Source organism: Synchiropus splendidus, chromosome 4, assembly GCF_027744825.2.
Source record: "Synchiropus splendidus isolate RoL2022-P1 chromosome 4, RoL_Sspl_1.0, whole genome shotgun sequence".
Classification (NCBI taxonomy): domain Eukaryota; kingdom Metazoa; phylum Chordata; class Actinopteri; order Syngnathiformes; family Callionymidae; genus Synchiropus; species Synchiropus splendidus.
This window is the reverse complement of record NC_071337.1, coordinates 8,969,031-8,985,976: the sequence shown is the minus strand read 5'-3', so window position 1 is coordinate 8,985,976 and position 16,946 is coordinate 8,969,031. Positions and strand designations below refer to the sequence as shown.

General features: G+C 40.7%; 1 protein-coding gene across 21 annotated transcripts in view; it reads left to right on the top strand.

Annotated features, from left to right (window-relative positions):
- The first annotated feature begins 4,915 nt into the window (after positions 1–4,915).
- Positions 4,916–16,946, top strand: part of adgrb2 (adhesion G protein-coupled receptor B2) — a 222,921-nt gene continuing 210,890 nt past the window's right edge. For all 21 annotated transcript variants that reach the window (XR_008414306.1, XR_008414307.1, XM_053861371.1 and 18 more), the window contains exon 1: positions 4,916–5,614. The gene's annotated coding sequence lies outside the window, so the exon portion shown is untranslated. The remainder of the gene's footprint in view (positions 5,615–16,946) is intronic.

The window sequence follows — 16,946 nt, the reverse complement described above, 5'->3', positions numbered from 1 at the left end:
CCCAAATTTATGTTGACACTGTTAAATATTTATTTATTAACTCCAAGGCTATGCTAAGCTGTACAGCTTAGTGATGTTGAAAGGTTCTCATGGTAGAGAGCGGGCGTCAAGGGAAAGTGTGGTGCATCTGACAGTGTCTTATCATGATGGTATTGACTCAGTAGTTAAGAAAGGGAAGGGGACGTTAGCAGAGCTAATGAGAGGTAATTACATAGTAACAGTGTGTATGTTTAAAAAAGTAATAAAACGGGTTAGAAAAATGTTATTAATGTTATTAATAAAACCATGTCTAAATTTTTAAACATAACATAATTTTGTGCCTTTTTATATGCTAGAAATCTAGCCATAAGTTGCTATACATGCCGTAAATTCCGGACAAAAGAGTGCACCGGAATATAAGCCCCACCCACTAAATTTAAGAAGGAAAATAGGAATATCAATCTATAAACTGCGAGTGCAGTGGTGCTGCGTTGAAAGGTCAGTGGTGCACCCAGCTAAAAAATGTAGGAGGATCCCATCTAAACTATTCTTGAAAACGTAGATCCAGCATTGAGACTGACTCATGAAACAAACTCTGGAATGTTGTGAATTTGAATCATGAACATGTCACATCTTTTATTCACATTAAAGCGCCTCAAAATGCGCTGTTTTTGCCTGCGTGGCCAAAGTTCCGACGCCACAGCCGGTCTCAGGTGCTGCTTCTTGTCTCTGGTGCTGCAGGAGATCGACTCTGTCGGTGGAACTGCGAACACACAACCAAAAACAGCACATTTTGAGCGCCTTAGGTTAAATAAAACACCTGTGACACCTGTGATTCCATCGGGTTGATGAGAGGAGGCTCAATATTTTGCAGCATGACGCTCTCAAGCTTGTAATAATCCCTACAGTAGACACATTGTTGTTTAAGACCCTGGGGTCAGACTGTAAGAAAAGCACCTTATAGTCGGAAAATGATGGTAGATATGAATCTTCATTCAGTAATGTCAATAAACCATTATACAATAAAACCTTATGAATGCCATAATAATGCATTATAGATGACAACTTAACATATGGTGTAACAAAATGCCTTTTTTTTCTTCTTTTTCTTCCGACGCAGACAATAATAAAACATAATCTCCTTGATAGAGGCAATGGAAAAAAAAGGGAGTAATGTGTCGGTGCTCAATTCATGCTCAAAACACAATATATGACATATATGTGTATACTTTTGACGCCACAAATACCATGTACATAGAGTTTTCCTCAGCCCCAGTCTGCCTCTGGCCACGGCAGATGTCTGCTAATTGGGTCAAGAGACCCTCCTGACTTGTGCTGATGTGTACATGCATGGTACATGCAGGATGCAGTTGCATGAACAACACAATGTATGACCCAGCTGTCTTGTGAAGCATGGACACCAGAAGTGGAGGTCAGCCTTGGTAGCCTGTTTCCCCTGCTGGGATCTCGAGACGGTTCCTTGATGACAGCGCGCTTTCAGTCCTTTAGTTAACAAGCTGCAGCGCACGTGCTGCAGTTAAGAGCTTCATGAATATATACATGCAAGTATATTTAGATGCAACTAGAAAAAATATAATGTTCTGTTTGTGAATGACAGAATGAATGGATGGTGGACCCATTTTTTGGCCGACAAACTTTTATATCTTTTACTCTGTTATTACAATCCCCATGTTGTTTTTTGGAGTTAAATATGTTGTCTATAAAGCAGCTTTTTGAGTTTCAAATAACAGCAAGTGATGCCAAAAATGCTCTTCCCTGCAATCCAGGCTTTATTTTTCAAGTTTGTTTTCTCTTGACAAAGAAGAAAAAGTGCTATGAAAGACTATGAAAGAAGATTACTACGACCATAAGAGGATCTCATTTTGTTTTCTCAGGATGATGAAATAATGAACTCATAATTTCTGTAAAACTAACTAATTAAAGTACAAATGTAAGTGCTCTTTGGGCTTTCTTAAAACCCAGCAAGCGCGTCTCATACAATAAAGGATTAGAGCAAAACTGACTTGGAATACAAATAAAAGGGATTTCACATCCATTCTAGTTTGTGTGTAATAGCTGCGCGCTGACGCTCTATAATCTGTCATAAACCACCGCCATGATAGCCGCTATTTCCCTGCTATCATCCGACACTCTATTCAATGAGTTCAGCAAGAAGCAATTTTTAAATCTCTGTCATGAAGTCCATTTTTGTCTGCACAGATACGGACTTCATTTTCACTTTGATTCCTGTCCTCGGAGCATTAGTAGCGAACATGGTTGAGGCTCCCACATCATTCATCAGAAGGAAAATATAACAGTATATTTGGTCTGAAATGTTTCCTCTGGGCGCAGGGTTCACTGGTTGATAGATGGCTAATATGTGTCTGTTATGTCTGCTTTGCCAACAAAAAAACAATACTGAAAAAGTGTCATTCTTGAGTCTTAGAGCAGTTCAACGATTCGACTAAATGTGTAGACAAATGTGGAACAATGTAAAACTCAAACACACTTCATTTTATTGCTGTTAATGTGCGTATTTATTCATTTATTTATACCTCATTGTTTGATCTCTATTGATGATGATAATAAATGAAAAAATGGTAAATACTCTAAAAAATAATAATAATAATACATGCCGAAAATATAATCTGAAAATCCATTATTTCCCCTTTATTTGTGATTCAAATAAAGGGGATGAAATTACAAAGACAAAGTGATGAAAAGTTTATGTTGTGATCTCCCCAAAAAAACAAAGAAGAAAAGGTGCACCACAAAAGGAGGGAAATATCAGAATAATAGTCAAAACAATAATGAACAAAAACTCAACACAAAAAACTACAACCCATGGCGTCAAATGCTTCACATAGGAAGGAAGGCGAAACTTGACTAACTTGTCAGGACTGGACTGGACTTACACATGGCTGATACACACTCACAAATTACACACAATGTGAACACTTGAAGGCAACAAAACATTGGCACAGGTATAGACAATAGCAGGGTTAGGAGGGCACAAGACAGACAAGGTGTACACAGGAAGACACAACAACACCATCAAAAATAAAACCAGAAGCAGCCAACAGAACAACCAACAAACCTTAACATAGCTTACGATGCGTGACACTTTCAAAAGGCGCAGAAGACTCATTTTGCCGCACTACAGTTGCACACACTTCTTCTTCGGTTGATGAGACGTGACACAGTATTGAAGAGTTGATGAAGTTTCATGAGGCCACCAGATGGCACTGTCTGCTATTACATTTTTGGACTTGGAAAATCCATCAACCCTGCAACACTGTTTCATGATACCTCATCTACCCATCACTAGTTGATGCAGCATGCTACGATCACACCATTCTGTGTGCCACTGTGTACACGGCTGGGGTTGGGGATATGGTTTCAGCTATATATACTTAGTACACACACCTAACCATAAACCACAACTGAAGTTCACTAGTTCTGGCCCATATGAAAAGGTGTAATCTACCACAGACTGAGTGGGTGTGAAACTCATCACCATGAGACCTGAAAGCTTTTGATGCCCTTTTTTATCATTGTGACTCGATCGTAGTATGAAACCTAGCTCACTGTTGACATCTCTGAGAACAAAGTTTGTTGATTCAAAAGCTATTTTACACTGTAGAGGCTCGGTTGTCACCTTTTATTTGTTGATGTATGACGCAGTTTGTATCTCCACACTGCCCATATGTGCTTGCAGGAGACGATGGAATAACTTTACCTGCACTGATGTAGCAGTTCGTACTGAACAACGCCTGTTTGTGAGATTTGTGTGACACACATCTGTGTGACACAGTGTGCCACAGTGTTGACGTTCAACATAAAATGAGCAATGCCGAAAACATTCCAAAAATAACAAACAATCAAAAGTAGTCCGTCACGGGCAAAATTCATATGTTGGTAAGTAAAATATAAAGGAGTAAGAACAACATGTCTTAAAGGAGTCAGCCAGTGATCACTGTGAATGAGTACAAGAGGCGTCCAGCTGCAACATCACAGGCCTGGATTTTCGGAGCAGTTTCAGTGCTGCTGTGGCACAGCTGGAAGTGGGCGGAGGTATGGGGTGAGTGTGGAGGGGATGGTGGCAGATACGGAGATGAGAATGGAAGCTAACTTGGAAAGGAGCAAGGATGTGAGCTGGATAATAACATGTTGGACAAACCCAAACCCTGACCTTCATTTCAGACTGGTAAAGTCAAAGATAGCCACATATGTTTGTCCTAAAATGAAGCAATAACTACCATTCTGTTATGCTGTGTGTTGCACTGCATGATCAGAAAAAAATAAAAATAAAAATAAAAATAAAAGGCCAACTAGAGAAATACCTGTTGCTCCACCCAGGGGTGACATAGAAAATGTGGCTTTGAAAACGTGTAGAAAGGTTATGGAAACCAGTTGAGAAGCAGGGAGTGGCCCCAGATAAATAAAAGCCAACAGGTAGTGACTGTGAGACTTGTAGAGATAAAATCCCTGCTGGTTCAGGGAGTGTTGCCCATATGTCTTAAGGAAAAACACTCAACCATGTATTGGTTGGTGATAAAATAAAATAAAGCCAGTCTTTATTTTACTTGATTTACTCATTTAATACGCATTTTTCTGCATTTATTCCGTATGTATTAATGAATCAATACCGCTCAATTTCATCTATAAATTCATTTAGAAAATCCCGGAAAAAAGACTAAATCAATTTGACATTGTAATTGCTGAAAACCATCGAGGGAGAAAAACCAATACAGTCTGGAGAAGAAGAAAAAAAAACCGTATTTCTCTCATTTGAAATACTACGCGTGCTTGACGTCACCAGGTCCGGTTTGCCAAAAAGGGAAAAGTGTGTGAGGAGGGGGCGGTGTGCGTGAACGCGCCTGGCGGATTCTCGGTGGAGGATCGCGGGGGCGCGCCTCACCGTCCCCGGCTTGTGAGCGACTGCGGGGTAAGCCAGATGCCCGACTGCGCGCCGCTGCCTGTGGACACCGACTGAATGCCGAAACACCAGAGATCTACCCAAACAAAGCCTCAACCTCTCTCAGCAGGAAGTGACGGGAACTAAAACGGAGGAAGAAATGATTCACGTGTGGTGCGTTTTCCACCTTTTTCTCCGGCTGCGAAGGAAGAGCTTGTGTGGACTTGGAGTATAACGGGCATCCTCAGTAAGAACAGCGCGCTCTGCCAGTGCTGCCGCGGTGCTGCGAGCGCGTCTTCTCTTGGATATACAGCTCAACCCCGAATGCGCAAAACCGAGGATAACATATGACAAGGATTAATCTTCTTTGAACAAACCTTGGAGGAGAACAGCATCCGTTTTCTTCGCCCCCTCTAAACGTGATCAATGGCTACTTTTGTGCGGTCAGCCACCACTTAATTTTTGCGCCCGCTTTATCGAATTCTATCCATATATTTTTTTTTTCAATTTTCTGGAGGAGCCTGCTTCTCAGGCGCATGAAGAGATAAACCATCGGGATTCGCTGGTGTGAAGAAGCTCGTGAATAGTGGCGAGGATGAATGAATGATAGTCTGCCTCACACCTCAGACGTGCCATGGATGGGAAACTTAATTTGTATCCTGGGAACAGAGCTGGGGATAGTCGCCGTGTCAAATAACCACTACTGACAGCGATCAGGTGAGTGAATGATCCCTTGAAACCAATCGCATTCTACCTCCTGTTTTGCCTCCTCGTCCGGATGACATATCGAGCTCAGTAAAATGCTCAGGATTTGCCAAACATTGTGGTGAGATCGTGCGTCAAACGCGTTCAGTTCGATCGTGAATGCCAGTCCGGTTGGAGCACATGCCCTCGCAACTTTGCGCAGTGTGCAGAAGACCCACACACGCGCGCAGGACCTGTCCTATCAGCAGCAGCGATTGCGTGGTAAAAAAAAACCCCAACATATTCTTCTTGGCTCCCGGGGGTAGCCAGTTCAGGCTGAATTAAGTTTGAAGAGGGGCTGGAGTGTCTGGCATTCGAAGTGGCATCCCACCGTGCAACAGAACGCCCATTGAAAAGTACTTGCGCTCCCACCGAGCTCCAATCGCTCTCCGTCCTATCTGCCGCAGTGCCGCCTCTTAAACTCCCCTCCGCTTCTCCGTAAGCAGATTTTGGGGATACTCGGAGTCGGACGCAAGCAGGTGCCTGATGTGAGGCTAAACCTGAGTGACAACTGGAACGCGACAACGGGGGAGTGTGAACGAGCCTCCCAGCATCCTCTCTCGTCTTCGGTGCTCCCTTCACGTTCCATCTGTTGAGCACGCGTGAGACGCGCTTCATCCAAATGCGCCTAAAACATCACTGGAGTCATCGGCGTATTCCATAGGGGGTAATTGCAGTATCCGTGGAGGACAGTGGTTTAGTGAATAATACATTTTTTCTCTTGATTAAATCCAGGGGTGTCCACGCAGCCGATCATTACTCTGACAATTATGAAGCAAATTTCATGTCTTTTAAAGCTGCTGTCGACTGAAACAATGGCCATCAACTTCGCTGAAGTCATTCTAAATAGCAGCAAATACTGCAGCTGAACAAAGGGAGGCAGTGGCAGCATTTAAATTTCAATTATTTCCATCATCTTTTTCATTTGATTTCACCAAACGTTTGAAATTATTGTAGTGCAAACAGACTTTAAACATGTCTCTACACTGAGTTTGCAAACTTTTTCTTTAGGCTTGTTGAGGACCACCTTCACCCTGGCTTGTGCGACTTACCTAGTTTTCATTGCATAAAAGGGTATATTTTATTGGCATTTTGCAGCGACTATGTCTGCCATGTTGAGATACACTTGGTATGGAAAAGCTGGTCGGTTTTGTCTGTCAATTGCTTTTCCTATACCTGTAGTACAATGTAAGCAATAGGCTTTTCAATAGATATAAATAACAGGATCTCAGTTTTTGTGTGTTTTGGGGGGCTTTTCAGTGCCTCTGAGGTTATTCTAAAGAATGATAGTGACAGCATCTGTCATGTTGGGATATTGGAGTAAACAAACGTTAGCACTGGGAAAACATTATTGCCCACGCTGGCGTTGATAGCGTCTTCCTTTAAGTTACATTTAGAACAGACACCACATGTGTGATTAAGTTGCCATTAAAGCACTCAGAAAGCACAGACTTCTCCCAAGCAGCCTGACACTGCTGCATTCAAGTGGTGTCAAGCTATTAGATTTGGCAAGCATTTCTTCTTTGGCAACCCTCAAACAATGTCAAATGTACGACAATGAGGCCTTTTGGCAGCACATTCGCGTAGAAGTTATTTTATTGAGTTGGTGTTTGCTGTGTTCTACAATGTCTGGCAAGCGTCTCATATGCAACAACCAACACCACAAAATGTTTTTTTTTTTTTTTTTTTTTTTTTTTTAATCACATTTCTTGAAAATATAATTGGAATTCAGGGATAGCTTTTTTTTAATCCCTGTTTTCGGCACATATGAACATCATTCATTCATATAAACAGACAAAACTTCAACAAAGACCATGCCACTCAAAAACAAAATTTGTGTCCGGAAATCTAATGCTGGAACAGTTCAAGTTGTCATAAATCACCATCGTTTGGTGTTTGTATTTTGCCTTTGTCTTGTGGTGGAAGCCACACATCCATTCTTCGCGAGGAACACAGAATGAAATCCAATACTTCTCCATTCAATACAGAGTCCACACACCCAGATGATAACTCTCATAAGAATTCATACAATACCATAGAACATAAACAGTTCGCTGGAGTGAATTGAAACAAATGTATTTTGTTACTTTTGTTTTTTGGAGATGTTTACATGCAAGGAAAAACTGTGGTTATGATTTTCATATTCGGCATACCCTATAATTACTGTACTGTGCTGGTACGAGTAATTGCTTGGCCATGGCTGTGCAATGAATAGCATCTTGTGTTATTCCCGCGGCTGCTGTTGGAACTAATGGATCTGGTGGCCAGGGCCACATCCCCCTATAGCAAAGATGAGCAAACCAGGGGTGATGGCTAAGTTGTGTGTTAGCAGAGGGATCTTATTAACCCTTCTTTCTGGACGACAAAATGGTGGCCAGGGACAGTGTTACAAAAGGCAATAAAATACTACTTACCACAATACATTTTTTTACACCAGCCTCAGCCTCACAGTCTGCAAGGGGGAGTTATAATAATGAAAGGACTTACAAGGTTGATCCATTCGTGAAAAAAAAAAAAAAAAAAAACAAAGCAAAAAAAAAAACATGTATGTCACAGATGTTCCCAGCGCACTGGATTAATCTTGAAAAACCTCCTTTTTTTTGGATTGAAATGATAAAAAATTACTGTACTTGTTGCACTTGGTTGGTTTTTCCCTGGATGCGACTTGACAAGGTTCTATATTTAGACTCTCATGTGCTTGGCAGATGAGGGAAATGATTCAAAGTGGAATATTGGCCATCTCAGAAATGGGATTTGTCCCCAGTAGTGCTTTTAAAAGTCAGCTGTGGCCTTCAGCTGCCCCAGATTCAGCACCTTGGACAGCGGTAGAGTCAAAATTACATTTAAACTAAAATCAACTGGGGACTTTTTTTTTTTCTCCTCCAGTCAATTTATATGGTTTACTCAGGATCATGCACTGACCTCGGAAAGTGAAAATCACAATATTTTCCACTCCGCGTGCCAGTATGTATTTCTGCAGTCTCCCCACAAGGCTATTTTATTCATCAGAATCCAAAGCATTGGATGGCGCGCACTGGATCAAACACTTCAACAAACACAGGCTACATTTTTATTTATACTAGCCTGTCAAAGTAGCCGTTATAGGTTCCATTTTTTCCCAACATGGTGACCTTGACAACCTCTATACTGTACTGTACCACTTGTATCCTCACCTGAAGTTTGTTTGCTCATTTCTCCTTTGACTAGCTACATGATAATAGGTTGCAGTTTAAGATAAAAAAAAAAAATGAGGTATGTTTCAGATACATTTAGTCTGGATTCAAGTAAAGTCTTGAATGCATTTACTACTGTATTTCACTGAAGTACAAATCTTAAGTACTCACTGGTATTTTTTTCAGTTTTTTTTTCTCTTTTTTTGCAAAAACATTTAGAATAATTATTATTTTTTTAGCTCATTGAAAAAAAGTTTATTTCCAAGCTCCTTTAGGTACCAAGTTTCTCAGTATTTTTAAAGCCACGTCTTTCATGAATGAGCATATGAAAGTAGCTAAAATCTAAATTAATCTTTCTTCATGAACTTTTAAGTTTTCATAAATCACCATCGTTTTAGTGTTTGTTTTTTTGCCCCACTGATGCCTTTGTATTGTGGTGGAAGCCACACATTCATTCTTAGTGAGGAAAACAGAATTAAATCCAATACTTCCCCTTTTCTTCTTTGACTAGCTACATGATAATAGGTTGCAGTTTAAGATAGAAAAAAATGAAGTATGTTTCAGATACAATTAGTCTGGATTCAAGTCAAGTCTTGAATACATTTACTACTGTCTTTAAATGAAGTACAAGTCTTAGTAGTACTCACTGATATCATCCACCTCACGTCATTTTTTTTTCCTCCTTTTTTGCAAAAACATTTATAAAAAAGTTTTTTTCTTTTTTATTCATTCAAAAAAAAAAAAGATTATTTCCAAGCTCTTTTTGCTACCAAGTTTCTCAGGCTTTTTTAAAGCCAAGTCTTTCATGAATGAGCATTATGAAAATAGCTAAAATCTAAAATAAGTTCTTTAAATCTTTCATCATAAACTTGCTAGCGACTAAAAATTGCTCATTGCCGGTTGTGTTTTAACAGTTTCTATATCCAAGATTATATGACAACAAACATGTTCACAGCTTCTTCCATACGGCTAGAATTAATATTATTCTTTTTATAATTTCTATCATCCATCCAGCCATCCTCCCCAGATTCAGCACCTTGGACAGCGGTAGAGTCAAAATTACATTTAAACTAAAATCAACTTTTTTTTCTCCACCAGTCAATTTATATGGTTTACTCAGGATCATGCATCTTTGCACATCATATTATATAGCATTGCTTTAATTTTTGGCTGTATATCTTGAATGAATCGATTCCAGATAGATTTGTACCAAAGTCTTTCCACTCTGCGATTGAGGCCGATCCATCTTCATTTATTTGACAAAAGAAAGAAGAAAGAAATCTGGAAGCCAGATTGATGTAATAAATATCCTTCAACTTAAAGGTTGAGTTCTGCGGCTGGTATCGAATTAGTTGTAAAGAAGATTGATTTGAGAGCCATCTTATGGAATCTGTCATGTGTTGCTGAAGCATATCAAGGACGTAAAATGGGAGTGACTAAAGAGATGGCTTGCAAATGCAATGTGCCATCATTGAACGATTACCTGAGCGTGTGCTGGAGACGCAACACAAATGACGGTGTGACACGTTTCCGTGGAAGATGTATGAAAAGCATCCAGCTCTGTGGCAGTTTTATAAGGCCTGCAAATGTGGTACTAATAACATTTTCAATATCTGCCCGCATGCCAGTGTGTAGTGGGAGAAATGGTGTAACTAACTCAACCATCGCCTTACGGCATAGCCCCTTCCGACCGTTCCCACCGACTGCCTCTTTTCTATTTCGTGTCAGTCATCTACTGAAGCAACTCTGGCAGCGCAATGTGACAAATCATACACAATAGCCAGTGGAGAATGTGGTAAGATGGGATGGCGGCAAATCAAATTGCATGTTGTTTGTGCACATGTACACTTGCCAGCTGTGTGAGGAAATTGGCGTGAGGCATTGGCCTTATATTATTGTGAAAATTGACTTGTGCAAAATGATAATCTTCACCTATTTGCGCGACAGGTGTGCGTGATTTTGAGATCATTGCATTGGTAAAGGAAAAACACCAGTATTTTTTCACCCTCAGCAGCGTCTTTGAAAAAAGGAAGGCTTTGGCCCATGTACCCTGGAGTGTCCTCTGGGAGGTACCTTTAGAGTGTGGGGTGCAAAGCCGGGCCATTTGGTCCCCATATGGTGACTGCCGAGGCCATATTCCTGATAATAAGCCTGTCCTGCTTCCAGTAGGAATTGGCCCCTGCACTTAATCATAAGTTTGGTGCATATTTTTTTTTTTTATGGGCTGCATTTATGTAGCCAGGATGGCTCCCTCAGACTGGGACCTTAAATTCTCAGTGGAATGGTTTGCAGTTGCATGTGAAATGGCCAGATAAAGTTATGCAAGTTTAAGTCTGTGGCAGTAGGCCATAAGTCAGAAACAGGTTGAATGACCTGCCATATATAAAGAAAAAGATCGTTCTCCAGATGGAATGGCTTTGGTATCTTGTGGTCCTATTCACTGGTGAGTCACGATGGGTGATATTAGCTAAAAATGATAATAAAAAAATCATGGTAAAGTACAGTTATGTCACCTATATTTGAATCTGTTACTCCAGTCTATTGACAGTCTAGAAAGCCCAACTGTTCTGGTCTTAAAGTGGGTTGTAGTCACCTTAGTGTAGCAACTTTGTTGTATTTTAGCCCAAGAGATGAGGTGACACTCTTGATATACCACTTGATCGACAGGATGTTCATACCCTCACCTACATTCACCCAAATAGTAGCCGGATACAAGCAGTATAAATGGCTTCACTCCACTAGGTGGCTAGACTTAATTCCCTGGACGTGGTTCCAAGTAGAACCACTGCACCTCAGTAAACACGAAAGTGGTGGTGGATTAGGTATTTTGTCTGGATGCCTCCCTCGTGAAGTGTTCCGGGCAAATCCTACTGGGAGGAGGAAGACCCTGGACAGACGAGAGTATAACCAGTGATCTGCAAACCAGTGTTCGAGAACACAGAGTCTAGACTTCGGCCAGATCATAGAGACCTTTCCAAGACCAAGTCGAGACTAAGACCAATGAAGGGGCTTCACAGCAAGATCAAGACTGGCACCAAACTGTACGCAGAAGAAGAAGTCTCATAGTGACTCACACATTTTATTTGTCACTGCAAAATATATTGCAATTTTTTTCCCATGAAATCACTTCACTACTTTCTTGGAAAACTGGCAGTTGGTTCTGCATAGAGACTGGGAACGGTCTTGGCCATGGTTTGGCCTTCATCATTGGTCTTTGTCTGAAATCGGTCCTGGACCCTCTGCATGTTTTGATGTCCGTATGCTGCGGTCTCTGTCTAGACTTGGTCTTGAGTTTGGTGGACTTGAAACTAAACCCTACTGGGATCACTTCATTATACCAATTGAAAAGTGGATAAGGTTTCTGGATAAAGTGTTGTCTGGGACACATGACTACAACCCCAATGTCGTGTATAGTGGAAGTAAAATAGTGGATGGACGCTATCAAGAAATCCTTGTAGGTCAAATGAAGCATTAGACAATTTCCCCACAGCATCTGTCTGATTCATGCTCTCCCCAGTTGGGCATCAATGTCTTGTTTGCAAGTGTTTCCACATTTATTGCTAGTGATCTACATAGGCTCACCCCGTCCATAGCGGAGGGAATCGTAATGCACCAACGTTCTAAATCTTTTGGGGCTGATTTGCATGGTCGCACACCTGTTCAGCGACAGTGAAAGAAAGTATACGAGCAATTCATCCAGAGCGCGCACGAATGTTTGTGTCATTCAAATGGGAATCTTTTGCTAACCGACTCCTCACAAACATTTCAATTGGTTTCTGGGAAAGCAGTGTGGCTTGGGTTGTTTATGAGCTGTGACAAGCCAATTAATGTCTTAAGTCGCAGGGATAATCCACATCTCTGACTACAGTATTGTTGATCCAACATACGATAAGCGGCTGCTACAGAGTCACAGTGGAAGAATCGCGTTCCGATTAATGGTAATTGTGCACAGAGTATCACGTCTGACTCCAGTTTTTTCCGCCACCAGCTGTGCACCTTTCGTGACAGCACCAACACACTTACTGCTTTGATGTGATGTTCTTTGATATTGTTTACCTCTTGAGAGCAACGCAATTGTTTGTCAGTATCTAAAAGTGTCGTTTTTATGAGGCAATACGTTTGGGTCTGTTCTTTGAATTTACATAAATAGTACAGGGTAGGTGTTCTGCGGTTTGCGCTGAAATCGCTACTCTGCGTTTTCTTCTAATGTCTGGTCAGACTCCTGTGTTAAAGATTTTCTGAGACTCACACAAATAAACCAAATTTCACACAGATGACCATGCAGTTTTAATCCATTTTGACACAGCAATAATCTCTAATATGAGACCATACTTCAAGCAAAATTTGTATGAGCACGGTTTATTGTAAACAAAAACAAAGCATCACTCACTTGACTCACATGCCAAAGAATATCTGAACTATCTAGAGCAGAATATGTTGCTGTGACACCCATCATACCCAATTATGGCCTCTCAAAGATGAGGATGCTTTGTGTTTGCGGGGCAACAAGTGGAAAGCTGTGCTCTGCTGAAGCAGATGGAAGGAGTCTGGACTCCTTTGTGTTGGAATCTAATTTGATCTGATGTGTGCGTGTGTGTGTGTTCAGTGTTTAATTCAATATTCTGTGCATCCATGTGCTTTTAGTCAGAAACTGAACATGCTGGAAGATTGTTCTGACTCTAAATTTCCTCTAAAACTGTGAGATATTGAAGTGTATTTGAGTATATTTTAAGTGTGCACTCCATAGATTTGGATGCATTATATTTCTGAAAATTATTTCTCCTCTGCCACTGGTTATTTGGATCCTCTGACCAATGCAACCCAAAGAAGAAAAAAAAAACACTCCCAAAGTTCATCAAGAAATATTTCAAATGGAGTCGAAAAACCAAAACAAGCTGCTGTCACTAAAGGTCTGCGGGCTGTTGCTCTGTATAAAATATGCAGAAAGTGTTCAGCCTGCCAGTTTGAATAAAGTTTAAGAGAGGAAGAAAAAAAAAAAAATTCCGCCAGGCATTCCGGGTAACAAGATTTTATGTGCTGCCAGTTTTCATGTTTCATTACTTCTGTATGGATCTGTGACAAATGTTGCTAAACGTGTGAATGCGGCATGTGTGATTATACATGCCTGGGCTGGAGCGAGCGTGTTCACGTGTGTGTGCCCAGTCGAGTGTTTACTGTGCGTCGCCTCCCGGGGTCCAGCGGCTTGTCAAACTTTCATCTTATTTGGAGAAATCAGATTAGACAGGTGGAATTACAGCCTCGCAGCATTCTGAGCAGCATCCAAATGTGACAGGTGTTTACAGTTGAAATGGGCTCAGTTACCATGGAGACGATTATATGAAGCCCAGTGAGCTGCAGCGTCATTATCCCACTGACTGTTAAATGTTCTGGGATTAATGGAGACATATAGATCATGTGTACGTCATGCGTCCTAGAGAGCCATATTTTCCATCCATCGTTCTTGATATTTCATGGAATGGTTTCAGTCTCCAGGGTTTGGTTACGTTGGAGTGGAGCCCACTTAAGCCAGGATCACATAAAAAACCAAGACTTTAAAGGGAAGCACTTGTCCCTGTCCAGGTTCTGGAGTGATCCATAGTGTGAGCAAGATGAACCGTCACTTTGAAATACACAGCAGTGTGAAAGAATTTCAGAGTCATTTTGTTGTTCAAGTAGTCCGACACTTTTTTTTACCTGATTCATAAAACATATTTTTGACACATCATGAAAGAAACAAAAAACAAAACAAAGAAAAAAATGGACCACTCAAAGGATCATTCATTTCTCTACACTGGATGAACCTGGCCACCAGTGGATTTAGAAACGGGGCACCTCTTAAATACAGATATGTCCTCAGACTTTGGGGGTAGCATTGCGCAAAACTGGTGTTCAATTCACACTTTGCACTGAGGAGTTGACATGAGAATGGTTGGAGCAAGCTGCACTTGATACTTGACACCATGGACAACGAACAAATTATCAAATAAGGAGGGAATGTGTGGGACATCAGCATTCTTATATTTGAAAAACACGTTCTAATACATCACAATTTGAAGCGAAAATCATCATTCGTGATCGTGTGACATGCAACTATTTGGCCTCACTGGTGAAAGGTCAAATGCTTTTTTGTTGCTTATCTGGCCAAATATATTCAGTGCATCCCTACTGGGTTGCCTGGTTCTTCCTTAATCCTATATGAAGTGCGAGCGAAATTTAAAATTTAGGAGGCTACTTTCCTCAATCCTGCTCCTCAACTTAACATGGGAAAGCCCATGTCCCTCGCAGGAGCACGCATTTTTGAGGTTGAGGATTAAAGAAGGAATTGGAATTCAGACTTTGCGGATCATATCTCCCTCCCACACTACGTGCACAGACACTCTCGATTTGAATACGCCTATCCACTGACTTCAGTATCACCTTTGCCACAGTCAGAGCTCCCTTTTCCCCTCTTCTCTATGACCCTACAGAGACCTCAACAATTTTTTGGGAGAAAAATGAACTGCAATTTTTCTGTAACATTTCAGCTTCATTCACGGTGTTGTTCTCATGAAACTTTATTCTCATCATACAGTAACATTGACAAAAATAAATATTGCATCATTGCTATTAGGGGTGTAAGAAAATATACTCACATATTCACAATATGTGAGTATATTTTCTCTGTATTAAGTATATAATATTGTGATATTAAAATCGATATTTTGGCTGACATATCGCGATACTCGATAGATACATAGATACTTGCTGTTGCTTTTGTGACATGTATTTTATACTTGGTGTTAAGTATAGCTGGAGAGAAATCATAACAATAAACTTGTTTTCATGCACATAATATTGGACTGCATCTGATTATTTCCCGCTTTAAAATAATGGTTATTATAATCGCTGAATTTACAGTATCAAGATATATAACAATGTGTCGCATCACCACTCCTGTATCGGGATACATATCGGATCACAACATACCTGCCAATATGGAGCCTAAATTGATATTTGAAACCAAATTTTTTGAAGACAAGAATGAAAAATATGTGCTAAGAATCAAATAAAATGTTATTTAAGAGAAACGTGGCTGAAGAAAGTACAGGTGGGAAACACCAGTTTAGTGCGCAGGTCTGCAGGCAGGAACTACTGCGAAATGATCGACTTTTTTATCCAGATTAATTCTTTTTTGGTACAGCTGAAGTCTAGCTAAAGCTAAAATAGGGCATGTGATCTTGCATGGAATTATTGGGCGCAGTCGCCATTTTTATTCTGTATTTACATCTGAGATAGGCAAGAAAAACACGTGGAGAAATTAACAGCACATGACATGATCATGTCATCTGGAATCACAGTTTCGATCGCAATACAATGAATTGTTCAGTCCGGTGAGAAAGAAAGAGATCGATACATACGGTAATAACGGGCACATACTCTGTGTTACTTGGTGAATAAGGAACTAAGGAAGTGACTGAAGCTGTGGCAAAAATATTGAATATTCTGGGACAAAAGCAAGACCTGGAAAATGTGGGTTCGAGTCTTGCCTGCCTTGAACTGTACCACCTCTGTATGGGCACATAAATGTTTACGTTGGATAAAAGCCTCTGTACTCTCATGACGGTGATGTGTCTCATGCTTTCCATTAATATTTTAATCCGACTAATCCTCACTTAGCTGCTGAAGTATTGTTAGCCATACCAGGGATCCCATGTTAATTACGGCACAATAACATCTGGTCTGGGGTTCAGAGAGGGGCCCTTCCACCTGCAATGTCAGTGTGCCATTAAAAAGTTGACTTTTCTAGAAGTGCAAACATGACCAGCGTGCATTGTGGGTTTGTCGGACACTCTTTTGTTTCAGAATGTTTTAGTGAAAAATGAAGGTCTTAACCATTTTGCCGGAACCATTGAGAGTTCACATGATAATTGTTGAGTTTACAACAACAACAAAAAAAAAAATGTGTCGCCTGAAAAGCAAAGGATCCATGGTGCTCAGATGTGCGCAACAACAACATTTCACAAAACAAGCCCCGCAGCTTAAAATGAGTAAGTGAGGTTAATAATGTCACTGAGACTTTCATGGAGTCTCAGAGAGAAATAAGGGTCTTTTGGAGGCGGCCTGCAGTCCCTTCACAGACGCGTTATGTAATT